The 27,577-nt window shown below is 36.0% G+C and overlaps 1 pseudogene across 1 annotated transcript; it reads right to left on the bottom strand.

Annotated features, from left to right (window-relative positions):
• Positions 1 to 151: 151 nt before the first annotated feature.
• LOC147870912 (fatty acid synthase-like) lies at positions 152 to 27,491 on the bottom strand (annotated as a pseudogene). The gene is made up of 8 exons (XR_015533018.1): positions 27,357 to 27,491; positions 23,882 to 24,084; positions 22,455 to 22,575; positions 20,769 to 20,948; positions 18,435 to 18,614; positions 16,853 to 17,051; positions 15,103 to 15,283; positions 152 to 223 (listed from the first exon to the last, which is right to left on the bottom strand). The product of XR_015533018.1 is annotated as a fatty acid synthase-like (transcript).
• Positions 27,492 to 27,577: the final 86 nt, after the last annotated feature.

Genomic DNA, 27,577 nt, shown 5'->3' with positions numbered 1-27,577 from the left:
ACTTGTCCCAGCTTCTTTGCATCTGACAGTAGCGCTCTTACACCACTCTTCATGGTAATGTCAGCCAGAGAGATGACTACTCTTACACCACAGCTGCGCCATATCCTGACACGCAAACTCTGGTAACCAGTCTTGATACCTTTACGAGATGTCAGCACCAGTTTACGAGCGCCTCGTAACACAAGCCAGTCAGCCAGCTCCAGACCAAAGCCTCCCAAGCCACCTGTAAGTGGCAACACTGTCCCACGTCACATACCTACATGTTTATTTTTTAATTAAAATTATTATATAATTAATAAATAGTATAACATTTATAACGCATCCAAATATTATTAGAAAGGTGATGGGTTTTTAAGTTTACGTAGTTCAATTAGTCACAGAACTCATCTTGGACCTAAAGAAAAACAATACCCAAATACATCTATTTGGATACCAATAGGGTTTTGAATAATATGGGGGATAACCCAGAAACCCAAAACCATAAATGTAGAAAAACCAAATTACTTGGATAGTTCAACAGGATAAGGTTTCCCCTAACCTATCAAAGAACGTGTAGGATTCTCACTACAAGATCCATAAAAACCATTCATGAACTGTCTGTAATAGATAACATTTTAACAGGCTAAAATGTCTAGATATGAAACAATTAAAAACCAATGCAAAAATCAATGACAGCAACCTGATGAATCAAGTATATGTGAACAGGTAGTACAATTCTTCAACACAGGACCAGTTACATAAACCCACACTCTCTAGTAGCCTGGAAATACAAGAACCTACTCAAGATTGGAAAGAGTTTTGTAAGAAACTGAATTTGAAATCTGAGGTTGTGATTACAATATACCCTAATTATGACGGTCACAGCAACTCATTGCAGATCAGACCCACGTTTATTTGAACTTCTTGGCTCAAATTATCTCCAAGAGCACATAGTTAAGCTATGGACAACCTGTTCAGGGGCATTCTGTATATAATAATCTGTACCATATTAAACAGTTCCAAGCATTCACGCTTTTCTTCACTCTATTTAAATGGATGTAGACCTTGAAGAAAATATAGTAAGCGTAGCACAAATTACAGTTTAATTTCATAATTTTTCTGTAATGGAATGTTTTGGAAGGAGAAAAAGGTATGGAATATTTAAAAGAGAATAAGAAAGACAGCATGGGATAACAATAATAAAAAAGTAATTTCAACGAGCCTTTTCACACTAATATTCTCTTAGTATCATGTCCATGTCTCTGTCTGCCTAAATAGATTTTCAACCAAGTGATAAATTTTCATGTAACTTGGTATGAACATCAAGCAAGTTGTCCGTATTGGTGTAGCCTGATCTTCAGGTGACGAAGTGGCTATAGCAGCTAACACAGCTTTGTGCTTGTTGTTGCTCAAGGTGGCTGTAGTATTCACCCTGAGCCTCGTCTGTTGTCTGCAGAGGGATACATGAGAAAATAGATTCTATAGCCATGACCCAGAATTATACTGCTATGTAATGCCTCATCACTCAGTAACCAATGAGTGTCAAGCTAACCTTTCCTCATCATAGATTTAATAAGCTCTAAGCTAAATTTCAACTTTTAAATAATAAATTGTTGAGGATTCTTTATGTGAAGATAAAAAAGTATTGAATAGAGATCCTTCTCATGTGTCAGTTCCTGAATGTGGACCAATTTTGCTCTTGATAAATAGATAGATTTTAATGAAAATTTATGTTGTGAATTCTCATTATAAAATAAGGATAAATGAATGCCTTTGATAAGGTATCCCATTTCACTTGAAGACTTAAATAAACTTTTAAGTTTGTTTTTTATAATTAGTTAACACTAAAAACTGTTTTAGATACAAAGTACAGGCTTTGATACAATAATTTTCTTTTCTAATCCAAACAGTATGTGAGAAATTCAATAAAATACCTTTATAGTTGCAAGGCTACATGTTAAACCTAGCTGTCATTTTAAAATTTCAGCTTTCAAGGATGAGCCCCATCTCTAAGTATATAGATTTACAAATATTTTGGCAAACATTTGCACTTTCCTTCTTCAGGGTAAATGTGTATTGCATGTTTTAGGAAGCTGTGTACAGAGCGGGCACTTGGTGAGTGGTCTCTGAATGACCTGACTGGTAGAGCAGACTAGTAGGCTGCTATCAAATTGGTAACAAGTATGTGACCGAAGAAAATAGGTGATGAAAAAAGTTGTTCTGTGTCACATGGTATGGAGATAAGGTGATGAAAGAAATTCTGTTGATCAGTTCTGTTGACCATGTAGCTGAGAGACATGAGAGAAAAAGTTCTAGAAACTTCATTATTAGGGAAAAAAAGAGATGAAAGAAATTTTGGTGACCATTTGATTGGGAAAGGAGTGATGACATGTATTGCCAAGTGGTTTGGAGAAGAAGTTACAGAAAAATGTTTTAGTGATCACGTGGTTATGAGAATAGGTTAAGAAAAAAGTTTTTGTTGAGTATATGGGTAGATCAGGTGGGAGGACTCAGTTGTTGTTTAGTGAGAGAGGTGGTTATGTAGATGTTTTGGGGGGAAATGGTAAAGCCAGACTGTGCTTAATCTGCACACACCTCCATAGTTAAGTTGGTTATATCAATTTCTTCTCTGGTCATGCAGGGAACATAGGTCCTGATTTCTGTTCTCTCTTTCACATCCCACTTGCCACCTAATGCCTGCTCTGTATAAGGCTACTGAAAACCCTGAATACACACTACCCTAAAGATTACAACTGCATTATTTTCCAAAACATTTTAAAACTTACAATATTTGACACAGCTCATTCCTGGAAGCCATAGTTATACACTGAACTGCAGCTGACAAAACCTAAGGATAAGAACTGGATGTTAGTATAGGCCACAAAACAGAGAAACAGAAGGAAAGAATAATACTATTTCCAAATACTTAATGTAGTATTAAATATGGAATGGACAGCAGCAGGATATAAACTGCAGTGATGAGAATCATGGCGCTTTCCACCATGTGAATCTAGAATTTAGTTCTAAAGTGAACTATGCCTGTTACTAAATTGTTTGTAGTTATATACAGTATTTGCTGTAATCATTTTTGATGTGTTATTAGCCAAGAATGGTAACTTATTCATGGAACAAATTACATTTTAGGCCACAAACATTGCTTTGTTCATCTAATAATGGCCGTCAGACTTTATTTGGGTGTGATGTCTTTTATTGAGTGATGGAGCATTAATAGCTATTTTAAAAGTACATTTATATAACATTTTTACAACTAAAAGTGAAATCTAAAAAAATCATAAATCCCCTATGTATGTATATATAATTCTCACTAGCTAAAATCTATAAATACCAATACAGCATGCAATCATGTCCACAGTTGACCTATAGGCCTTGTCACTACTGATGAAGCCAGAGACAGTCTCTGAAACACTGTATATGAACTCAATGCTCACACAGCTGATTGTCTGAGGAGACTTCATTGTAACACTTATATATTATATATTTCATAGTACATGCCTTGATTAGAGCAGATTGAGAGAAAAGTGAGCAAGCTAGCATGAAAACAAAGAACCTAACCTTACTTTTCTCATAATCCTTAAACCTTACATTATACCTATTTGTTATTCATTGGCATCTTCATGAAGAGAACTCTTCAACTGGCTTGAGCTGGCCATACATGCATTGGACTTCTGCATGGATGTACTAAACTATAATGAATGCAGGTTGCCTTGTTGCCTTCCTGAAGGTATAAGAATTAATAGCAACCATGTTTTTACAGTGCTGATGGTTGAAAGCACTGTAGATATAATGCAGCTACAATCTCATGTATCATATTTGTATTTTATGGAGACAGAACAATACTAAAGCAACCTTCCTCAGCAGAGGGACTGTTTTAAATTGAAACAAAAATGTTGCCAAATCTGTCATTTCATTCTATGATAAGTAAAAATATTAAATGAGAAGAAGTCCATAAATAGTAAGATAACAGAAGCTTCTGCTGATTCTTATGGAACTTAACACCACTGTTCTCACAAAGGATATAACTATTTGTTTAATGTTTGGAATATCCTTAATTTGCTGAACTTTAAATAAATTTTTACTTGCTCATATTTCTGAGCAATACCTTTCAGGAGCTACTGTGGTAGTAGTGATGATGTTGGAGGTGGTGGTGGTGATATCAGTACCTGATTGTGCTGTGGTACTTCGTGCTATTATGGTGGTGGTGGTAGGAGGAATGATTGTTGAAGTTGTAATTGGTTATTGTGGAGAAAAATTCAACACTTTCCTGTTATTGCTGTATATGAGAAAATCGTTCCCAGATGATAATCCAATTTGATCACATTAATGTTAATAAACAATGTAATATTCATCTTTAAGGGCTCTTGTAGGAATGAGAATCACTGAGGGAAGATAAAAGAGAGTACACTTGATTTAGATATACAGAATTTCAATCAAAAGCTTCCGGTTTTCCAAATGTTCCCATTTATTTTTACAGCAGAAATTAATTTTTACTTTCATAACGTGTCCCAAATCAGACTTTCCAGCTTTCTTACCTGATCTCACGGAAGACCAGTAGCAACCTTTGATTTTATGTCTTTAATAAAAGAAAAACATAGATGATTCTTTCATGACTCACTGCACAGAAATGCATGATGTAACAAATTCTTTGGTTATGACAGTTGTCTTCTGGGTTGTGACATCATTTTAGAAAAACACTTCTATTCACCACCATGAAAACCTTAAATTTCAAATTCTTTTATTACTTACGTGGTTTTCTGAATACAGTTCAGAATAATGCAGTATCTTAAAATATCTCTTTAGATAAATTGAATAAAGTAAATTACACATATTTGCAGGAGAATGATGCAGCACACATTACAGAAAATTCTGTGAGACTAGGTGGCATATAGCTGATAAACGGATGACCAACTGACTCCTTATAATTGAATGCACATAATTTAATCTGTGGATGTCCTTTGTAGTTCTTATGAAACAAAACATGATGTATCCTTCTGGAGTTCTATTGCTGGAATGCATCTTGTACTTTATGGAATGTTAGTTTTAAGCATGAAGTAAGACCAATTTAAGTGAGATATATTAACTAGCTACCAATATGATATTTGCAGATGTATTTCCTACTAATTTTTTTAAACTAATATATTGCATAATATTATATTTTATTAGATTGAAAATATGACATATACTAAAGAGGATTCGAAATTCTCATGGTAGTGAATATAAAGATGGCTACCTTCTGGGTTGTAGCACCGTGTAGTCTGGTAGAAGTTTACAGATGTTTCAGAGGTCCTTGCTGCCTCCAGGGTGACTGGTTCCATGACCCATCACCCTGATGATGGAGGCAGAAAATACCTCTGAAATGCTGATAAACTACTACCAGACTACATGGCACTACAACTTAGAAGTCAGCCATTTTCATGCTATATACTATGTAAAAACATAAATAAGTAAACAAACAAAAACAAATACTTAAAAAGGAAGCTTTAAAATAATGTCATCCAATTCTTACAGTATACAGAACCCTTAAAGTTACACAAATTTAACATTTTCACGGCCATGGAGGACTCTGCTGTCTACTGGAGACTCCTTGATTTGCTGCAATGAAGGATCTCATTTTGTTGTCTGATATCATTTTTTTAATCCAATGTGACATACTCCTTCAATAGATGAACTAACTAACTAACTAAACAACTAGATGTCTTACTGAACCCGAATGTTCATCAACGAATTAACCAAAGCCCTCCACCAGTCCCTTTCCTGGGCCAACAAAATCCATTCTCCCTCAACTCCTATCTCCCATAGATCCCGCCTTAGATTATCCTCCCATCTACGTCTAGGTCTCCCCAGCGGTCTCTTCCCCTCAGGCTTCTCAACCAATACCTGGTGCACACCTCTTATCCCATCCATGCATGCTATATGACCTACCCTTCTCATTCTTCTTGACTTAATCACCCTGACAATACTGGGAGACGTGTACAAATTTTTAAGTTCATTATGTAGTTTTCTCCAGACCCCATCCTAGGTCCAAATATTCTCCTCAACACTCTATTCTCAAACACCTGCAATTCAATAGATGAGCACTATTGCTTTATAAATCCAACCAGACATGTGATGATGGAGGAGAGGGATGCAAAATAAATCATAGCATCTACCATGATTATGAGCTTGTAAAGTAATGACTGAGTAAGAGGACACAATACCGTAACTTCCAAATTTCTCATTACAGTATCCCAGTGTCATATTTTCTCATAAGCAACCAAACATTACAGATATTAAAAAATTTAGCATACAAATGACTTGTTACATGATGGAAGATGTATGATTAATCTTTTTAATTCATTACAGTAGTTCCAACTGTTTCAAAATGGTTTGTGTTTTGACACACATCCAATCAGTAAAAAGTTCCTTTAACAATTTAATTAGGGTATCACCTTCTATTTTCTATACAGTATCTATGAATTTTTGTTCTAATTTTCATACTGTAGCTGGAAATGAGGATTGAATGACATACATGATCTGTCATGAAAAAGCACAAACAAATGTTCACTGATTTAAAAATTTCACAATTATTGTGGTTATGCAACCAGATTCCCACGTCCCATCCCACTTCCTAATTGTTGTTCATACAGTGAGACATATAATTCAGGTAATGGTGCAAAGCTCCACCATGTTGTTAGAATTATATTCAGAACTGTAGAAATTGCCGTTATTGGAACGTTTCCAAGTAAACAGTTTCTATCACACTTCTTTGACCTCTTTCTCTGATAATGCACAAAAATCCTTAGATATACTTGAGATGGTTTTTAGAGAGGTACATGGATTTGCAATTCTTTATATCTATGATCACACTCTGCAAATTCACACAGCCACAGAGGTGAATGTAGCCTCATTCCTGAATGATCTACAATTGAATTCTCTATCCGTTAATTATTCACCATCTGCTGCAGCATGTGGCAACATAATTGATAATGTTGTGTTTTGTCATCCATTGCAAACACCTGGAATAACTGTTGTCTTAGAGGATCCATCTTTAATCACCCATTATAAATAATATAGACTATTCTTTGCAACACTTTCAGCTTTGAACTGGCATGTCTGGCTGTCTCATTGATTTCCTTTTAATGAAAATAAATGTTTGCCTCACATATTCCACAACAGTTTTTCCTGAACTTGGATGACCTCTGCCTTTGACTTAACATAAGCAACTTCTCTCAGTAAACTTTCATACTTTTGTTCATCTGTGGTCCATACCACTGATAAATGTACTAAGGAATTGCTTTCCACAAGCTGTGTGAAACTTTCTTTGCACAACTGACGGAATGGTATTACACATTTTGCTTTTACTACCACTGATGTAACTTTGTTACTATATTTATGTGAGCACATCATAAATAAACTCTATGAGTTTCATGTCATGTCAAAACTGTACTATTAATATTAGATAATTTTTTATGTAGGGTGCTTCTGAAATTCTTTATATTATTATCACTTTGTGTATATTTGTGTAGATGGAATTTTTAAATTGATATTATGTATTCTAATAAACTAGACTTAATCTCAACCTAATTTTGGTCTCTACATATTATTTAGTGTTAAAAGTTTTAACAGCAGTGGTAATTTTATCTGAATATTTGTAATCATAAATATTCATGATGTTACAATATGAAAACAAAAATGAACATTATATATGGATTCTCCTTGGACATGCAGATAATACAGAGCTTAAAACACTCACCGGGATGGTGACTTGTTAGGTTGATGGGCTCCAGACTGCTGGTTGTATTGTCCTTCATCAGTCTTTAGTATGCAGAAAAATAAAAATAAACCATAAGCTATAGTAAAAGTATTATAATTTCAGTCTAAAAGAAACATAATATTAAAACGCTCAATAACCATTATATATGGCATCATTTAATGCTACAATGCTATCTTCAGGCAATTTTCAACTGTTCACTATTATTGCTACACATCAATATTTGGTTAAAGAGCACCTGGTAGGTTGAAAAGTCATTACATTTTTAATTGTTAGGTTCTATGTGACATTAATGTCTAGAATTCTAACTTTAAATGAAGCAACATTTATGCATTTATCATGCTTCAAAATATAAAGAATGAGTAAAGTATCAGAAGATGAGAAATGAGTTTGAAACATGTTGTCCAGCAGTAAAATAGAATGGGTGTATGAACTTGTATAAGGTGTACAACTTCTTCTTTTCTGAAGGCAGACAACATAATATTTTATTCTTATATAAAATCATTTATGCAGTTCTCATGGTGGTGAAGATTTAAGCCCTGAAGATGGAGACAGTATGTTTCTATTAAAAGTTGGTATCTACCTTCAGGTCCACATGTCACAAATCAGAAGACCAACAATGACATATCAAAACGTTTTATAAAAGGTTCTGTATAGCATAGTTTTAACCCACATCACTTTCTTGGATATTATTATTTTTAACAAACTGTATAAATGTCGGATTTACACTGCGTGAAGAAAATTTTGATGTGTGGCAAATCTGCACAAACAATAATCTGGTTCGTTTATCTGTAGTGTGGATGAAGATGTGTTTGTGAAGTTACACATATGTGGGAAATATAATAAGCTTCCAAAATATTTGTATCTGCCTACAAATCAACATGGTGTTATAACCCAAATGATTAACACTGACATCCAGCATGAGAACCTGAAATCAGACATTATTTTCCACTCACCGCTGTATTGTAGTTTTCATTATATTCTTGTGGATTGGTATTCTGCACATACACATCCTGCTGACTGTTATAGTTCGGCTGTGCATAGGCTACATTCCTCTGAGTAACTTGTAGTGGTGCTTGAGGTGGTTGTTTGTGTTAGTTTGTTTGCCTCCCTGGTTGCTGGGAAATTGGCTGTAGTCTGTTGCAAATGACATATAACCAATTTTCTGCAAATTATTTTAATCCATGTGGCAAGAAATAGGATTATTGTAATTTCATATAGGCTAGTTGAACTATAAGGCCTGGAGACCACCTAGGGTCTAATACATGTAGATGCCACACATGTGTGAATTTCTTATATATTTTTTAAAATTTATTTATCTGTCTATGCATTAGGCAATTAGCTGTTTTTGTCTGCTCCTTTCATAAAAATATATGCGTATGTTTCTGTGCCCCTTAATAACTTTTAAATCAAGTGACTAATTTATGGGGAGTTGGTATGGATATTATTCCATTCAAAGCAAACCCTTTTATATAACTTTAATTTCCTACCAGCAGCAAGTCCAACATGGTAGCCATAAAATACTCTGATGTGAGGAAGAAACTAATGCTGCTTCAATGGATTTCTGAAATTGTATGCAGAAGCATGCCTATTTGCTGAAGTAATATTTTGTAGAATGTGAACCAACACAGTAGCTATAAGATGTCTATATTAGCTCGCTTTCTGATAGTAGTAAATAGTTAACAATTGCTGCTAGGTATGCGAAATTTGTTGTGGAGACAGATAATAAAGTGACCTATAGATTTTGTATAAAATATGTTTATTTTACAGAGTTTTAAAGTTATATGTGATTAATTTTGTGGATATCGTATAATGACTTCAGCATTTGAAGAAAAGAAGAATAATATGTTCTTCCCAGAACTTCTTTGCATAACTGTATTGTTGTTTACCATTGTACTTTCTCAGCAAAATAAAGTAATTTTACTGCTGGCTTCTTCATTCAACAGTTAGGATTCTTTTCTCTTACTATAGTTGCATATATATTTTAAGATTATAATAATAATAATAATAATAATAATGCCATAAAATAAAATTATATAATATATGTGGCACTTGCTAAAAACAATATGGATCCCGGAAATGGCTCAGCCAATGTGCTCATTAATTCAGAATTGTTATTACAAAATAACAAGGGCCACACACACACACACACTCTATACGGATATCTGAAATGTCAAGTTCATTGTGGCCATTAATCCATGTTTCAAGACTTTACTATAAGGTTTTGGGAACTATTATTCATTCCACTTCAATATTTTCTTTTATGTAGGCTTACTGTCAAGAAACTGGAATCCAAAATCTTTAATTAATGCAACCAGATTTAGGTCATAATTATGTGTGAAAAACAGTAAAATGTCAACTGGGTGGGAGTGGAATTCCAAATTTTTGACTGCCATTGTAGATTTGTGAAGAAGATACAGTTTTAACAATTTGTTGACATTCACCATATTATACTATGGCAATATGATTTTCTAGTTTATATTTGAATTAATATTGTGATTTTAGTGTTCATTCTGAAAACATAACTTTATTAAATAATTTGGCCTTGCATTTTATGACCAAGAAACATACATTACTGTAAAAAAACACTCACTCTGATACTGGCTACAGTTTATGTTGTAATACTGAAATCATCTTTTCTAGAAGATTTTTAACCTTTCAAAACCTCAGTAGAAGACAGAAATATTTATGCCTTTGGTGGTATTAACATGTGTCACCTAGTGCAGTGTTCCTCAACTGGTATGCCATGGCACACTGATGTGCTGCCACAAGGTTACAGGTGTGCCACAAATTTTTAAAAGAAATTGTATATTAACTTCTTATAGTTAGTAAAAGGCAATGTCTTAACTTCTGTAATTATAATTCATAATACACACACACACACACACATCAATGGTTTTATTCAGCATGTGCTAATGTTTTGTTTCTTAAGCCTAAATCATTATAAAGCGAGGGTTTATATGAATAGTTTTATATCTTTCCATCATGAGGTAAAATTTTGTAGTGTACCACAGTGGAAAAAGCGTTTATAGAACACAGACCTAGTGCACAGACAACATGCTGTAACAAAGACGGCCGTCTTCTGGGTTGTTGTGCTGTATAGTCTGGCAGACGTTTACAGATGTTTCAGAGATCCTTGCTGCGTCCATCATTAGACTACATGGCACAACAACCCTGATGACAGCCATCTTCAGATTCACCACCATGAGAACTTCAAATTCTACAACATGCTGTATTCCTTTCCATTTTAACAACTTATAGTTTCTGAACAATAAAAATAATGTGCTCATGAAAATCTGCTGCTTTCTTTTGAAACAGGGATGAAAATTGTTCATGTCATAACATGATGTCATTACAAGGTTTGAAATTCCAAATATCACATTTCATAAGTATCTGTCCACTTACCAACATCTCTGTAGATCTCCACATCTTCATCATAAACATTGTAGTATGGCTCATACTGAATAGGGTTGTATTGCTGAGAGTTGTTGTACACATTTGGACTCACAGATGCTTGCACTGCTGGCTGATGAATGTATGTTACTGGAGTAACACTGGGTTCCACTCTGCAGGAAAATAATTCTGTATTATTTAAGCTTCTTCTGTACAAACAATTTTCAGTTTTTTTTTTCAGTTTCTGCACACATGAAATATGCCTAAACTTGCTTTGTGATTTATTTATTTCACTTCTGTTCTAAACTCAAGAATTTTTCTTTCATGTCTACAAAATAAGAAAGCGGTAGACTTTTTATTTCTTAAGCACATAATGCCCAGTGACACATTTTGTATCTACCAGTGTAAAAAAAGTAAAGTTTGTCCCACTATACGCCATGTAGGCGTTTGGGGTGAGTGGAGGTATAGCTCCTCTCTTCCTTGACCTCGGCACTAGATGGGGGGTGAGTGGTCAGCATCACGCCCCGGCCGGCTTTACCCCCGGGAAAGGACCCCGGTACCCATTGTAGAGGAGGCTGGGTGGGCCCCAGAGCCAGTGTACATGTATTAAATATTGGTATTTTAATGGCAGTTGCGAATGCAGAGTATAACACAAATATTTATATTTTTTACATGTATTTCCATAAGGTCTAATTTAGTTTCTTATGGTTATTATCCTCAAATCCATTGTAATATGAAATGTTCACTGCAGTAATAAGTTAGAAACAAATGCATTCTACTAGTTCAGTTTTATCAACTGTTTTTTTTAACACATAACCTTGTATAAAGACATAACATATACAATTCTTTTCCACTCAGATTAGTACACGTCTGATATTTTTTTCAGACTGTCTAACACACTGCCATGCTCTGAATAGCTCTGGCTTTCGTCCCACAAACTGGGCCATTGGTAATGCATTATAAGAGGACAAAATAAACTCTGAGATAAACTTACTAGTTCAGACAAGTTGTTGAAAATGTTCCCCTTGTGATCATAAACATGCATTGCAGCATGAGAACATGTTTTGATGGGCATGTTGCAGCTCTGATCAGAAAATCCAGGATATTTCTTCCCAAATATTTTGTAAAGTTCACACAATGTTTGAGGATTACTTTTATACATTTTATCTTTCAAACTACCCCACATATAAAAATTACATGGCATGAGGTCTGAAGAATGAGCTGCCACAAGCCTTTGCTTACAACTCTAGCACCAAGCACATCATTTATTGCAGCTATGGAGTTACTGGCTGTGTACACTATTGTTGAATCCTCTCTTCCTCTGTTAATTCTGGGAAAACCTGTTCAATGTCAATTAATATAATATGCCTTTCTTGGTTAAGTGTATTAATAAGAAAACAGTGCCAATTATTCAGCTTTCACTAATTCCACATAAACACCAACTTTCAGAAAATGAAGTGGCACTTCACAAAGAATTCTAGGGTTTTGCAAGGATCAGTATTGGTTATTATGCATGTTCACACATCAATTTAAATGAAATCAGATTTCATCAAAAAAAGAATAATTGTGAGTCAAGTGTACCTTCATTCACTGATCGGATAAACCAGTTACAAAAATATATCCTTGGCAGTGAATGCACATGTTATTTTTTACAGAAAAAGTTTCAGTAATTTTGTAATTTGTTGCTGATACGACTGAAATGTTGGCTCGCTGAGCTAGTTCTTCCAGTGATTTTATTAGTTAATGCTCCAATCTTACACCAGCATCATCAATATAAGATTTGAGGTTTTCACAGCGGTGAGTATGAAGATTTCTGTCTTCTGGGTTGTTGCGCTGTGTAGACTGGTCGATGTTAACCAACGTTTCAGAGGTCATACTGCCTCCATCATCAGGGCGGTGAGTATGAAGATTTCTGTCTTCTGGGTTGTTGCGCTGTGTAGACTGGTCGATGTTAACCAACGTTTCAGAGGTCATACTCTCTGATGACGGAAGCAGTATGACCTCTGAAACGTTGGTTAACATCGACCAGTCTACACAGCGCAACAACCCAGAAGACAGAAATATTCAGTATCATCAAGTTTTTCTTCAGTCAATATATGATGCATTCTTTTCATTTTCTTAACAAGTACTGAACCCAGAGTTTTAAATTTATTAATAAAACAATGAATGGCAGATCTTGCAGGAATATCAACACCAGGGATTTTTTTAATTATCTGTTACTGTGTACCATCTTGAGTACTAACCTGCACTCAGCCTACACATTTGAGTCACTGATAAAAGAGTAGCCACTGGCCCACATCTTAAAAGGTATGTTGTCATCAGAAGCATTGCATTATGTGGTCCAAATACAAAATGAGAACCATGTATTAAGCAAGATGTGATTAGTAGTAAAGTTGTATTCTGTACTGTCCACTGAGGACTATACAACCACATTCTTAATTGAATTTTAGTCTGGACTAAAATACAAATTTATTACTGGAGTAGGACTATTCTACATGCATAAATGAATACATATGTTAATAGCATGTAAGGTTTGAAGTTGTCACAGCAGTGAAGATATTGATTTTAGCATCATGTGTAGACTTGTATGTAATTACCAACATTTCATAGAAACATAGTGCCTCCATCTACAAGAATACATAATGCCACAAACTAGAAGACCAAAATCAATAGCTCAAAAATAGTTCTGTTATCTCTGAAATGCAATGAATTCATAAACAGCTGTGTTAAGCACTTTTTTGTCTAAATACATAATTCCACTAAACAAAATCCAATTCTGGCTTTAATGGACAATAAAGATTTCACTATAGCTGATGACTTAAAAGCACTTACAAAATACCCACTAGTTCAAAGGAGTGTTTTAATGAAAGTTATAAACACTAATAAAATCTTGAATCATATATACCTTTATAATGCTATTTTTAGGAACTTCTGAACTAGGCTAATAAAATTTAACTATCAACCTTCTTCTTGCCCCATCCATGCACACTACATGCCCCGCCCATCTCATTCTTCTCAACTTAATAACAATAACCTTCATAGGGTTAATAATTATAAATAACTTTCAGCGGGGAAGAACAACCAAATTCTGTACCGGGCAGTGAACAAGACTGCAGTGTCATACCTGCTATACCGTGGCTGAAAACAAATGGTAATTTAGCATTGTGCTATTATGACACATTTCCAGTCAGAATGTACTTAACATGATGCATAGCTTATAAATGTTAAAGACATTAATTGCACTTTATTTGTTTTCTGAGGTATGTTTCCAAAGTTGGCTCTGCTCTCATATTCAGCTAATAGGTTACCAGTATGCAGGAAGATTTTTACTAATTTTCCATTTTAAGGTTGGTAGTTGTGATGATTAGGGATGGAACGCAGACCTTCTGAATACCAGGTTAGTATGTCAACCACTAGATAATTAATGTTTAATTTTAAAAATAAAAATAAAAAACAAACATAAAGGATTCTATCAGTGGATCGACAGCTAGTCAGTCTCCTGAAGGTGGGGTAAAGCCAAGTTCCAGAACATTATGTATAACAAATAAATATCAGACAAGTGACAACGTCCAACATAATAATAGTACAACTGAATCTACTGTTGTCACATAACTTTAAAAAACTATGAGACTAATAAAATCTGTTATAATATTAATAATAAGAAATAGAAATAACATTGATGATCAAGCAATCACAGCAAAATTAGAAAATGACTTACAGACAGCAACTTAAGAAGAAGGGATTACTATCTTGAAGTTTCAGCAAAAGAAACAATTTTAATGAATGTGCAAGGAAGAAAACATATAGGAATAAGCAGTCACAGAGAATCAATGAACAGAATAAGCCAATTAATGTAACTGCTTTTGATACTTGATATCAATTTTTTCTAAAAATTGCTACAGAGAGGAAATTACACAATATTCTCTGAAGTTCTTCCATCATCTCCATCATGACAACTGTACCTGAAAGCTTGTTCCACTTCAGTGTCTGAAAGAACAGTCCTGGATAGTGGTCATATTACCCCTGTCGCTATGCCTTCAGATACACAGTCATGCACCTTATTCTTAAACTCAATGGATCCAGAGACCACTTTGGATAACATGACTCCATGGAAGCTTGTCCTCTTTAGGAACACCTCCATGCCTACATGTTGGATTCACTCACAGATAATTTATGTCACAAAGACCAGCAAACTATAGTTCCTTTTACTAGCATCTTTGCCGTAATAAGCAATTCCTAATAGCCTACAATATTGTTCCATAGCTTTCTGCAATGACTGGAATTTCAAACCTTTTATGGTTTGCGACCTTTAAAATGTTGTGGGCAGGGAAAGTACGTTAAGATAAGTATGAAATTACTTATGGTATTACTTTTCACAGTAATTACCAAAATGTATGCACAATATGAGCAGTGTGCATGTGTAACTACAAAATAAATAGTGCCTTGAATTCTGCTTCTCCTTTGCTCTGCACAAACCAAGCAGTAACAAGCTGAGCATCTTACTCCTTTCAAATTTTTATGAGTCAAGAAACTTTACCATATGATTTCTTATGCCATGATGCAGAAACGAACTGTCATTTTCTCCTGCCCAACTATAACATTTCTTTGGATGATTCACATGTCAACTGGCAATACCACTCTTTGCTGTGACACTTTTTTTTTCGCATTGGTGGTTAGCAGGATTCACGACCCATCAATACATGGGTTCGATCGGGACCGCGACATTTAACACCCCTGCTGTGACCCCCTTTTGCGAGATGATGATGATGAAAGTGGAGTAATTGTTGGGATGCCACGGAAGCCCCCGGAGGAAAACTCCGTGGTGCCTAGACCACGGCCTTGCCCAACACAAGTTGTAAATCTGAGCACCGCCGGGAATCAAACCTGGAACCCCAGGATTACAAGGCCAGCGTTCTAACCGCTAGACCACCGTGGCGGTGCTGTGACACTAATAACTCTACTATAAGCAATGTAATCAGAATTACATTTCTGTGTCTTTTGCTGTGGTCTTCATGGCAACTTGTCAACAGTGAACTGAGGGCAGTTCAAAAGATTACAGTGTTATGTCATGGAAGAAGGAAACAAAAGTTTCTTCTGTGACGCACATGTTTACATGATCTTCTCTGGCTGTGACTGAACTCAGTACACTAATGGCTTAATGAAGCATGTAGTGGCACTAATCCTTGGCCTTTTAACAAACATTGCAATGAAGGAATATGGAAACATTTTTATATTATGTTTTGTATCATGAGCATTACACCCCTCCTCCCTTGGTGATGCGATTCATGGCCTCCAGCACGTGTAACCTGTCTACCTCACCTGATGTTCAAGCAACTTTGGCCAGTGTTTGGAGTGTAACAAAACATTCTGAAGGCTGATGTTACGAGGTGGGGATTTACTGTAGCTTCTTCAAGGATTACAAGTTCCCTGAACATGAATAGGACTGCCAAGTTCAAGTGTCTCATGTAAGGACTAAGCAATGATTGTTCAACATGGCAAGAGTGTGCAGTTATCAACAGACATTAAGAGAGCGGAATAACACTTTATTATGACATGAGAAGTGTAACGAATAGAGAACAACTATTTTAAGCATTTTTATATCAGTAGCTTCAAGTACAGTAAAGAGTAAATCATTACCAATTGTTTTAGAGTACTTAACAAATGCATAAGCTATAATGAATCCATGTGAAATCAGTAAAATTTTTACAATACCAATAGTGTTGTTCTTCTAAAGATTAAATGTTCCAATCTCAAGGAACCGTCCTCGATGGGCAAGACAGTGTACAGAGGCCTGCAGCATTTCCTCAGTGAGGGAGTTGAAAACAAGGTCCACACCTCTACCATTTGTCTCTGACATGATGAGTTGCTCAAAAGAGGTTTCTCGAGAGCTGCCAATATTGCGGTCTGTCAACTGGAAAAGAAGATTATATGCACACATGTTTGACAATTTGTATGCATTAAAAGCAAGAGAACTACCTTCAAATTACAAAACATTCTCAAAAGGGAGCATAAGATGACTTTACACATCCATTGTGAAAACACTCTAGGAATCTTACCTTCAAGGTCAAGTCCTTTCAATACCTGTTATGATTGCATGTCTTAAAAGCATATTATTTTACTTTTCATTTTCTGTCACTGTAGTCTAACCAGTGTTATAAATAGGGAAACCTGGAGGAAGAAAAATTTCCATTTCTGAATTTACATTCTGGACAGTAACGAATATTATGTATTCTATAAGGAACATACATCCATTTATAACTTGCAGGTCTAGACAAAAAGTTCTGCACTTTCTTTAACAGTGATGTAACAGATTCTCCTTGCTGAACAGTCTCAACATCATACCAATGCAAATCCCTATAACATATGTGGTAAGTTAAAAACATTCCAGACTATTTCAAACAGTGTACTGTGCCTGGGTCAAAGGCATGGATCCTGTACTATCTCAATGCATGAATGAGAATATTAATTATGGTAAAAACAGAATTTATGATTCTAGCCACAGAACCAGTACTCAGTTCTTTGGTCCTAGACATTCTTGATCATCTCTCATATGTACAAAGAAAAACAGTATTTTGCCCAACACAGAGAAAACCAAAATGTCCCACAATCTTCTCATGTTGAGGCCCAAATTTCCCCCCATACTAAACACCAAAAATTCAGATTAGATATTTGGAACTTATGACAGCTGCTGCCACGTCATGCATCACTGAGAACCCCCAGAGTCCACCCAGGCCAAAAACAAAAATTCACAACCAAGAAACCAGACACAAATTATGAATGTTCCTGGTGGAGGTATGGGAACATAATCTAACAGGACAAACTGACAGCTGCCCCACAATCAGAAAGAATAAAATAAAAAAAGGAGAGGAAAGAATATAAATAGGAAAATAGCACACATGTTCAGTCCTCCAGCAGATGGCTGAGACAGTAACGCTGTCATGTGAGAAATTCCATAAGAGAGCACATAAGGACATAGAACATACTTCATTATTTGAAAGGGAACTCATTTGTTGCATTGTGACTAGAAATCTTTTGGTACTGACAGGCTTATGTAGAAGGTGATTATGTGTATGTGCAACTGTTTGGTCATGATGTTGCCACAAGCAGGCAATGCAGAAAGCTGAGCGGGGATGGGGAGCAGTATTTGAGTTCTGTGACAGTATGTTTCACATCGAAACTTCGATTTTTAATGAAATTCACACATAACACTCAGAATCTGTAACATAATTCAATTTATCATGGCGGAAAATCTCCCCTATGTGTGCATGAGATAGGAAATAGGCTGTTGAAATACCTGTGGAAACTGTTTCTTCATGAATGCCCGTTTCTCCTGCGTGCCAACAGTAGTGAACACTGTACAACCTGCGTGCAGACAGATGTTGATGGCTGCCTGGCCTACACCCCCGCTCCCTAAGTGGACCAGCACAGACTCACCCTTTTTCATGTGACCGATCATCTCAAGTGCATAGTAAGCCTGTTCACAATAAAGCAAAGCAATAAGTTTTTATTTTTATGTTAAATTCTCTTTAGGTATAAAGGTGGCTCTGTTCTGGGTTGTTGCACTGTGTAGTTTCGTAGAGGTCTGCTGGTGTTTCGGAGGTGCATGTTTCCTGATGGTGGTGGCACCAGCCACCTCTGAAAGATCACAACTTTTATGAGCCTATACAGTAAAAGAACTCAGAAGATGAAGATTGCTGTCTTTTGGGTTGTTGCGCGCTGTAGTCTGATAGATTTCCACCAACATTTCAGAGGTCATACTGCCTGTCATCAGGGCAATGAATGTTAATCGCCCTTTTGACGGAGACAGTATGACTTCTGAACCGTTGGTGGAAATCTACCAGAGTACATAGCGTAACAACCCTGAAGATAGCCACCTCCATACTCACTGCCATTTATACCTGAAATCTCATTTTCTTTAGGGGACTGGCCCTTGCCCAAGTACCATGTCATAAAGATAAATACAAGGTGTGAATGTTAAGATTTACAGTTTCTTGATCTCAAGATCACTGGTAGACCTGGGGGCATGATGAATCTCTTTTAAACTTACATGGGCTGGAAAACTTTACAAAAAAAAAAAAAAACATCTGTTTTTTCAAACTTGTTAAATAGTTATACATACATCATACAGCTTTAATATGTTCCATTGATCCATAAGTTAGTGAGATGACAGTAGACATAATAAACCATGGATATTAAAAAAACACAATTCACAATTTATACATTGTTAAATAATTATCAATTATTTGCACTGACTGGAAATACTTTTTAGATAACAAAATACATAATAATTCTGTTAATAACAATTGGAAAGTGTGTGTTGATACACACATTAAACTGAATTTTGAGTGGATTCCATCTGACTTCAGTTATACATATTAATATATGAAAGTAGTCAATATTATGTATTAGAAACAAAAGAACTTCAATTTATGTCAATAACTTGATCTATACTAATTTGTTCAATTACAGCACATTCTCTGTACTACATAAAGTGGAATTTAATTTATGCAGGTGCTACTTATATACCCTGCAGATTAATGGTAGAACTTTTAGAAACCCTCAATTACTGATAGCAGATATCCATAACGATTTAAGTGTTGCCCATTATATCTTCTTCAGTAATATGCATCAGTGATGTTTTACAGTAACTTGCAGTAGACAGATTGTGACTATATTTTATTACTGTGTTGCTTTCCTTGCTGGCCTACTACCACTGAACAAGGTTGCATTCTTTAACTGAAAGATATTTGTCTTAGTGATCAGCAGCAGAATAAGAAGACTCTAAGCTACAGTTTATTAGAGGTTGTTACGTTACATTTCATACTGCACTTAATTTAGAGATCAATAAATAGCACTGTTTTAGACATCATACTTAATTTAGAATTTTGTGGTTCAGCATACGTTAGCCTTTCATATTTAGTTTAGATTTATTTCGGTGCAAATAAACCCTTCGTATCTTATTTTGTCGTCTGTTACAAGAAAGACATTCAAAAGTAAGCATGTTGCTTTGACAACAAAATAGTAATACAGAAGCTAGTAGAAGCAATTTCCACCAAAAATACAGCAGTTACATATGGCACGGGAGAAACAAATTTCTGCGAATAAAGAAATGAAACAATAACTGTTCTACCTATCATTATTCAAACAACAACTTTTTTAATTTGTCATAAATGAAACCACAGAAAGATAATGTGGATAGTTTTCCTTTGTCTAGATCTGGAATATATGGAGCTCTTTATTTAAGCTACCTGAACATATTCACACTGTTAGACACAAGGCCATGTGTTAGGAATAAAGTAACAAAGATGGAATTGACAAAATATGTGGTATATGCAGGAACTAATAAAAATTACATACAGAAGTTTAGTTGGAAATAATAGTCAAAACACATATGCAGGCACAGAACTGACTATAACATTACAACAGAAATCAGAGACATAAATTTCAAATGGAGAGCCCAGAGGTGTCCTGTAACTTTGGCTTATTATCAAATCTGAAATGATATAGTGTACACTAAAAAATGTGTCAGATAAATTCAACATTAATTGAAGCCACTTTGTAGTTTTGATATAAGATTCTGAATGCTTAAGAGTAAATGTCCTAATATTTATTTAACTTCATCACTCACTGTTGCATAGGCTACAGGCACAGTTGCTGCATCCTCAAGAGTCCAGTGCTCAGGCACATTCCACAGCAAGTTCTGGTCTGCCAGCACCATCGATGCCAGAGCTACAGAAGTGAACATGCCCATAACTCGTTGCCCATTCTGGTCACGTCCATAGAACTCTAGCCCTTCAACACAAAAATTCTTTAGTAACAAATTCCAAGTTTTCCTGAAATACAAAAAGCTGTGATGTAATATATAAAACAAACTATTACATTATGTGACGTGGAGACATATATACGTGTGTGTGTGTGTGTCCCTCAGAATTTCATGTTGATTGTGCAATTTCTCACAAGGGCACAGGACGTTCTTTAATAGTGAATGGAGAAACCAGCATATAGACACAGAGGACAGCGTAGATTTTGAAAGCTGACAAGAGAACTGATGAGCAGTAGACTATTATTTAACTACATAATAATTACTATTGGTTGGTTGGTGATCATTTCCTGTTAAGAGATTTTGGGCTCTATGAGATAATATTATAGCCATGGATATGTTGTTAAGGGCGTCCTACTATGTGCATGTACACAGTGTGGCACAGTTGTTACAACTTAGATATAAAATCATGTTTAAGACTGTACTACATTAAATCATACTACAATCTTAGTTAAGCAAAGATACATAGTGATTTTTTTTTTGTTAAAAGACATTAAATTTAAATTTTCATACATTGATTTGTAAAAGAATAAAGAAAATGTGTTTTTAAGTATGACTTTAGATTTTTTCGCCATTCTTGATGGGAAATTTCCTAGTATTTGTAATCAACTATAATTCATCTTCAGAATTAACAAATTTAAACCTACATGCCCTTTTTTGTTGCTATCCAACTGGATCAGAATACGTGAAAGTGGGTGGTTCTTATGAACACAATAACCAACCTTAAGGTTCCTTATATACAGGGTAAATTCTTGGCCACATTAGCAGTTTTCAAATTCTTAAGATAGCTTATAACGCTATGAAGTTAGTTAATTCGACAACCTAACTTTCATTTACTCTCTGATATACTTCTTGTTCATGAAGTTGAACAATCACACATGTAAGTACGTCACCAAAGCAAAGATTATAATAGGTGCATACTGCCCCAAACAAAGTACACCAGTGTGTGAAGGGCACAGCACTTCACAGTACGGTCAGCTCATTAATTAACTATTTAGTTAAGACTGAGGTTCTCATAGCAGTAAAATTATTAATGTTGATGAATTCTTTATGGACTTGTAGGCAGACATCAACATTTCAGAAACACATACTGCCTCCACCTTCAGGGCTTCAACCTACAAGTCCACATGGTGTTACTTTCCAGGAGATCACCATCGATACAGTTGTTTAATTAATTAGTTGACTACAAACAGAATACCAGGCTATATCAATGTGGAAGCAGAGTATGTATGAGATTTGAGATTCTTATTGTAGCAATGACGTCAACTGTGGTTTTTAGGTTGTGATGCTGTGGAACCTTGTAAATGGTTACCTATGTTTCAGAGAAAGTATTACCCCAGTCTTCAGGGTCTTCTGTTCTTCAACACTTAAATTAAAATATTATTTTAAAACAAGAGTGCACGGTGTAACAACACGAGCAGTCACAGTCAAAGGCAGAATAGTTTTCTTAGCACTGTATAGATTCTGCACTTCATATATCACGTCTGTTCTCACCAGATCCACCCGATGCCTGGAAGGTTTCTCAGTCAGCCTTCCTGTTGCTGTCATCACATCCTTAAAGTTAAGTGCAGAGTAATAAATATGCACCAGTTCTTCATTTGGTTCCAACTGAATGCTGAAACATTCCACATGTTAACATAAATCTGACTGTCTACATTCACGTGACTTGTTAACCTATCAGCTGATATTATTCTGCAGTAATACAAATCAACTCAGTGCCACAAAAGTGGTTTTTAAGCAATGGAATTCCTTCAGGTTTCAATGAAATAGAATCCAATTCAAAGTCTGTCAAGTAAACTGATGGTTTAAAAGTAAGACACTGGTCTACTGAGAAAAAAACACAAGGTTCAAAGATGGTTATTTGAACGTAGATAATTCTGTATGATTTCGCAGTTCCTACATACTACTGATAAAGAGATAACTTTTAAAATGGAAATACTGTAAAGATGGAGAATTAGTGTGTATTTGATCAGTTTAGTAGATATCACATGAAGATTCTGCTAGGAGACTTCAATGCCAAAAGTGGTCAGGAGGATATGTTCAAACCAACTATAGGGAGTGAGAGTTTACATGAATTTAGTAATGACACTGAGGTGAGATTAGTGAACTTTGCCACATCCAAAAATCTGATTGTCAATAGCACAACATTCTCACATCTTTATATCCATAAGCACACTTGGATGTCCCCTGATGGGATCACCCATAAATTAATTGATCACGTTTTGATCGATCAGAGGAAACAAAAATCGTATAGGGGAGCGGACTGTGACACTGACCATTATTTAATGATAGCAAACAGGCGGGGAAGATATACAGGATTGAGAAATTCGGGGTCAAAAGACTGAGTGATGTAGAAACTAAGCAAGAGTATCATTTAAAATTTCTGCAATCCCAGAGAACGTTGAAGAGAATACAGAGAACGGGGAAGTAGGCGTCAATAATATACAGGAATTCAACTACACAGTAAATTATTTACTCAAATTAGGAAACTAAAATAAAAAATGTAGTGTTTTCAAGAGGGAGCATATTTGTTGAAGATCTATTTATTGCTACACATACTTTCAGGATGCTATATCAAGTGGAGCTGCTACTACCCCATATTTTTGCATTCTGAACATGTTGTTACTGTTAATTATAGGAAACTGGGGTGGCCTCAACTGACATAACATTATTATTGAATTTTGTCAGATTAGTTGCCTGATTCAAAAGTTTAAAAGTGTTAGGAATGGACATATAAAGACAGCATAATAATGTGATGACACTATTAATTTTTTTCTTAAGAAAGTAAAGCAAGCTAACAGTGATAGTGATAACATTTACCTCACTTGGCATTAAATTTTAAGAACATTTATTCTGGTCCCTCATCACTATAATGGAACTTTAAAGTAATCACATTACTGTGTACAAGAGTTGATCAGCACCTGTCAGGGTCCAGATTTCCCTCCAGCCACCTGAAGCTGGAGAAATCTCCTCGGGTCATTATGCTGACATAGGCATGTGGCACAGTAACAGTGGCACAGCTGTCTAGTGGCAGGTGTCGGTATGACCCCCACTTTCCATCACTGTATACATTCATAACAAGATCTTTAATGGGGGTGCTGATGTATCCAGAATAAAATAACACCTGAAAATACAGTGAAACCTCGATGCATCGTTTTCGGCGGGGGTGGGAAATAAAAACGATAGATGCGGGAAAACTATAGATGCGGGAAAGCATTAAAAATTTAAAAAAAAAACAATGTTTCTCTTTCAAAGTTACTTCTTTTTACCAAAAAAGTCTTTAATGGACAACTGGTTTGTCGAAACTTTACGTTTTAGACCAAACAGAGTACTTTCCACGTTCAAAATGTTTTCCTCGTCACGTTCGCTAATATTATGGGCATAAAAGAACGACTTCACTTTTGCCAATGCAGCGTGTGCTTCGGCAAAACTCGGCACAGCTTCGGGCTCGCATTCGTCGTCTTCCTCACCGCTCCCACCCCCTTCGCGATCGTCACACAACTTATCAATCGTGTCGACTCCGCATGTAGCAAGCTCGCTGTCTACTGCCGCGTAGTCACCAAATTTAACCACGTCTTTCACGGCGCCAAATCTATTCCAGTCTTCGTGAAAGCCATCATGCTCATCCACACTGACGTTAGAGTCTGCTTCTGTGCGAAGTTCACACCCGTAGCCACCTTTGTGAAAACAATTCAGAACAGTTGGTTGGGAGACATGCCGCCAAGCTGCCACTGTGAAATGAATTGCTTGTAGCACGTCAATTTTCATGTTGACATCCTTCCCAGCATCCATTGCACATACAGCTGTTTGCACAAGGCGCTTTCTATACAACTGCTTGAAAGATTTTATGAAGCCCAAATCAAGCGGTTGCAAGACGCTCGTGCAATTTGCTGGATACTGCACGACTTTCACATTTCGTAGAAATGTCGTGTCCTTCGGATGAGCGGCACAATTATCAACAAACAGCAAAATCTTTCTGCCTTGTGCGCCCATGGAGGCATCCAGAGAACTTAAAAACGCCGTAAAGATGTCTGTTGTCATCCAAGCCTTTTTGTTGGCGTGATATTTCACCGGAAGTTTTTTCATGTTTTTGAAACAACGCGGTTTTCGTGATTTTCCAACTACAATCGGAACCCGTTTGTCACTACCGTCACTGTTAACACACAGAAGAACAGTAATTCGGTGTTTTGCACGTATTCCCCCGTGGCAAGATTCACCTTTCAATGCCAGAGTCCTATCCGGGAGGGCGTTGTAGAAAAGTCCGGTCTCATCCGCATTATAAATGTCCCGCGGCTCATATCCCTCCAGCAGTGTTGGCAGTCTCTCGAGCCACAGCTCCGTTATTTCCACATCCACAGCAGCACTTTCGCCGGCTAACTTCTTGTAGACCATACCATGTCGTTCTTTAAACCTACTAATCCAGCCATTCGACGCTGCAAAATTTTCAATATTCAGTCTTGCGGCTATCGTCTTGGCTTTTTCCCGCAAGATGTTGCCATCAACAGGAATTCCTGAGGCCCGCGATTGCTGGTACCAAGTGAAGAGGACACTTTCTAGCTCACTGAAAGTTGATTTTCTTCCGGATTTCCTTTTTTTGCATGAATTACCGCACTTGTCAGTTTGTTTTCGGATTTCTTTCTTCTTTGCAACTATTGAATTTAAAGTAGATGGTGCTAATCCAAGGCGTTTAGCAATGTCGATTCTTTTTTCAAATGGATTCTTCTCCACTTCTTCTATGATTTTTAATCTTTCTTGAAGAGTTCTGACTTGCTTTAGTGGGCGAGACATGGTACAGGAATAATAACAAAATAATTAACAGGAGTAAGAGGAATAACAAAATATTTACGGGAACAACAACAAAAGTATAGACTGGAACAATAACAGGAAGAATGGAAGTACTGTTACTGCCGAACACGACGAAACGTAGCTGTAGAAGACACTGAACCACTGGAAACGAGATGAACCAGAAGAATGAAAAGTGCCGCCAGCCTTTCCTTTGTACTTGTAATAAAAGCATTTGTGAAGAAATTCACAGTGCACATGCCATTTGGCATCGCTGGAACGAAATATGAGTGCACCCTAATTAAAATCGTAAAATTTCTGACAATGAGCACCGCCATTCACTTCAACTATCACCCCTGCACCGCTGACCCCTCATTCCAAAAGGATCTGTGCTGGTTGGGCGACATAACAGGTTACCGCTACTGTGTATTCCAAAAACATTGTGCGTCTTTCGGTATTAATTTATCTCAAAACCCAGCATTTTAATTTCTCAGAAACGATCATTGCGGGAAAATTGTTGGCCGGGACTAAGATTTTTGAACGATCGATGCGATAAAACGATAGTTCGAGGAACGATAGAAGCGGGAAAATGTAACATTATTTTATATGGGATGTATTCGGGACCGAACAAAACGGACGATGCATCCGGGAAAACGATAGTTCCGGGAACGATAGATAGAGGTTTCACTGTATATACAAAATGTTTCAGAGATCTCATACTGAAATATACCTTCTGCTTGTTCACTTATATATTTAAGTTTCCTTGGCTTACGAGTTCACAATACCTCAGATTGGAAGAAACACATTGAGTATATTATTATTCCCAAATTAAGCTCTGCGTGCCTTGCCATGAGAACAGTCATACCACCCATGACAACAGATACTATAAAGCTAGTTTACTTTGCTTATTTCCACTCTGTGGTGTCTTATGGATTAATCTTTTGGGGGAATTCAACAGACAGTAATAAAGTTTTTTACATGCAAAAGAAAATAATTAGAATAATGGAAGGTGTCAAGAGCAGGGTTTATTGTAGAAAATTGTCTCGTAAATTTAATATACTTCCACTTGCAAGTAAATTCATACTCTGCTTGCTATAATTTGTGGTGGAAATATTGGATAATCTTAAAAGAAATACAGATGTACATAATTTAAATACAAGACGTAAACATGACCTCTATGTGCCAAATGCTAACTTTACTAAATATCAGAAAGGGGTGTACTATACAGGTATCAAGTTGTTTAATAATCTTCCACCAACAATTAAAAGTCTAAATTATGATATAAAGGTATTCAAGCCTGCATTGAAAGATTACCTCTTCACTCACTCTTACTATTCTGTAGACGCTTTCATCTCTGCTGAAAATCCATAAACTTTATGTATATCTATAATCTATATGTAAAGTCACTTTTGTATTTCTATTTAAAATTCTCAGGTTATGTACATTGATATGTGAAACACGTACTTGTTATTGTGTCGAAAATACAGAAGTTTATGTATATTGAATGAAGTCCTGAGGTTTATGTATATTGCAGAAAATGACTTGTTCTCCATCCTTTGATTGAGTCCTAAGAAGGATCTATGGAATGTAAATAAACTCTACGCTCTAACATACCTGAATACTGCACTTTCCTATCCAAGTCACAAACACTCCAGGTGCCTCATTCTGTCTGGTTCTTCACATCTCCAACTCCAAATAAGCTGCTTCCCCATCACGCACACAACTGATCTTCTGAAACACTGACATTCAGATAACTTTGTCTGCCATCTCTTGGTAATATTACTCCACACACTACAGATACAGTTCACAAGAAAGTTGCCACTAAGCACATCCCC

This window comes from Zootermopsis nevadensis, unplaced genomic scaffold (genome assembly GCF_977971745.1).
Source record: "Zootermopsis nevadensis isolate Lab colony 2312 unplaced genomic scaffold, Znev_1.0 Znev_ptg000083l, whole genome shotgun sequence".
Taxonomy (NCBI): Eukaryota; Metazoa; Arthropoda; class Insecta; order Blattodea; family Termopsidae; genus Zootermopsis; species Zootermopsis nevadensis.
This window is presented reverse-complemented; position numbering and strand designations above follow the sequence as displayed.